Here is a 2,756-nt window from a genome sequence, read left to right as displayed (position 1 = left end):
TCTGGGGTGTTTAGTGCTATTTTTGATTGCTTAATGGCCCTTTATCTGCTGGTTTTCTGTGTTTGGTTGGTGTAATTGCATTTATTATACTGTACAGTATTAGCATTATTGTACTTTGTTATTATAAGTCACCTTGAGGCCATTTTACACCAACAGGTAGGAATGCTTTGATGGTGTTTCCTGCTTGGCAGGGGGTTGGACTGGATGGCCCTTGTGGTCTCTTCCAACTATGATTCTAGGACAGAAATATTATTCAATTCATGGATCCACCCATACAAAAATACCCATGCCTAGTTAAAAGAAAACTTCAACGGCCAACGATTGTGGCCAACAATTGTCAGTTAAAAACAAAAAGTAACACAGTGCTACCAAGAGGTGGCTTTGAAGCTTTCCAATTGTCATTTAGCCAAAATGCAAGTCTATATAATATGTTTTGTGGTTAAAGTATGACGCACATATAGCATTGTTAGGCAGAACAGAAGATGTGTTAGTCCATTGTTACAAAAACAAAGAGCTCTGTGGCACCTTGAAGGCCTACATAGCATTCTGGCTTGTTTTCATATTCATGAGCCTATATTTCATAAGATCCTTTCCCTGGTGCCTTCCTCCACCCCCATATTATCTTTACCTCTTTCCTTCCAGCTTCCTTGATGCACACACTCCAATTTGGGCTGCTCTTTGAAACAGCCACATTTTTGCCCTAGCTATTTGCTGGGTCCTAGAATAAATATGTGCACTGTGATTTCTAGACAACTTCTGGATAGGCTCCACAGGCATTTCCAAGTTGGCTTGTGGGGGCTTTTGGCACTGTGTCCTATCATCACCTGCTAAATGCAACACAGCAGCCTCCTTTCCTGGCTCTAGTAAAATTATCCCAGCAGGCTGAGGCAAGCAGGACCACAACTCGAAATGGCACCTAGCAACTGCCTCAACACTCCTTGTAAGTCTAAAGACTAGATAGAGAGGTTGGCTGTATGCCTGAGAAGAAAGTTGGAAGTAAATTTTCTCTGACTGCTTCCTACCTTGTCAATCAGAAAAGGAATAAGAGAATATCTGCAAACCAGTTGAATCAGCATTCAATCCATTCTAAGGCTACTGCAGAAACTTGTTAAGATAGCATGCTGGACCTAAGGTGGTTTGGTTCTGTCACATAACTCTTCAACAGATTTAGACAATAGCCCTGCTAAATTTAGTTAAATAATCAATAGCTTTATTGGATTGGATTTCATCTATCAGTGATGCACTTGGAGGGATATATTGTTGGCATCTGTCTTTCTCAAGAGACAATGGACTGCCCTTCCAAGAGTGAAGTCAAACTACTGCATTAGTAGCACCGAAATGACCTCCCCAGAGTGCAAGTTTAGGCAGTGTGTATGTATGAAGGTCCTGGGCTGCCCAGACAACAAGACCCCACTCTCAGTCTCACTTATGTAGTCCAAAGGAAAGCAGAGCAATACATTTGACACCAGCTTGGCTACAGCAGTAGCCAGGAGGAGGCATACAAGCTTGTGGTAGGCTTAGCTGGATGTGTCATGAAAACGTAATTGACATTTCCTTCCGAGTTATCATGTTCAGGGCCAGCACTACCATTAGGAAGAATGGGGCAGCGGCCTCAGGCAGCAGATGCTAGAGGGTGATCAGGGAGTGGAGGGTAGGTGTTGGGGAACAGATGCAAGTGTTGGTGTCGGGGACAGATGTGTGTGCTTTCCTTCAGGTGTGGTGGATGCTATCTATTCCCAGTGTTGAAGTAAGATCTGATTGCCAGTTTGGCTTGCTTCTTTCTTTATGTGGAATGGGGAGGGGTGCCATCTTGGCCTTTCCTCAGGCACTGGCGGAGGAAGGTAGGTGCGGGGGTGTCAGCCATGAGGGCGGGTGACATCATCGGCCATCCCCAACTCCACCCCACGCTCGCTGCGTGGGTGGCAGGCAGCTAGGGATGCTCGCCATGCGGGCAGCTAGCAGCGCCCCCTGCGCTCGCCGTGCAGGTGGCTAGCCCCGCCCCTGTGCCACTCTGTGTGCTAGGGCAGGTAGCTCCGCCCCTGTCCTCAGGCAGCAGCATGCCCTTCTGAGCATGTTTATGAACACATATTTATCTAGAATGATTTTACCTCCTGTTTAGTCTCAGTGACATCAGTGGAAGGAGGCATAAAGGGCGCCATCCAACCATTTTAGGGACTCCTAAAATGTAGGGTTTACTTCTTAGCCTGTTCTTCTGAGGATATCCCACAAGGCAGCAGAGGTTTAGGATCAGAGTTTTCCTTCTCTTACATGAGCTACTTTCTCAGGTTGACGAGCCCCATCTGCCCCTCACTTCCCTCTACAGCATGTGCAAAAACCACCTTCTTGAACTTTGGACCCACTATTGTTCTCCTCCTCTCAATCCACCAGAGCCTGTCTTTCCATGCAGGGAAAGTCCCTAACTTACCAAGGATTTGACACCTATCGGCTACCTTCACCTAGTTTAGCCAGCCAGTCAAAGCCATGTCCCAGGGTGTAGCTGCTGTCACATGCTTACAGCTTCTACTGTAGGAGCCACAGGTGAGAGAGAATGCTGGGTGGGGGCCAAAGGTGGATAAACTATCCCAGAAGCAGCACCACGTGACCCCACCAAAGGTACTACCCCTCCCCTAACACCCAACACATCCCTTGGAGGGGTATATCAACTAGATAACCTCAGCTGAAAACAAAAGCAGACTGTAAACCTCCTGTTCTTTTTGCATATTAGTTGTGACAAAACTGAGGCCTGTAGAAGAGTG

The 2,756-nt window shown here is 46.7% G+C and overlaps 1 long non-coding RNA gene across 2 annotated transcripts in view; it reads right to left on the bottom strand.

Annotated features, from left to right (window-relative positions):
- LOC148685930 (uncharacterized) overlaps window positions 1-2,756 on the bottom strand; it is a 128,812-nt gene that overhangs the window by 117,110 nt on the left and 8,946 nt on the right. The window lies entirely within an intron of this gene.

This window comes from Zootoca vivipara, chromosome 4 (assembly GCF_965207765.1).
Source record: "Zootoca vivipara chromosome 4, rZooViv2.hap1.1, whole genome shotgun sequence".
Taxonomy (NCBI): domain Eukaryota; kingdom Metazoa; phylum Chordata; class Lepidosauria; order Squamata; family Lacertidae; genus Zootoca; species Zootoca vivipara.
This window is presented reverse-complemented; position numbering and strand designations above follow the sequence as displayed.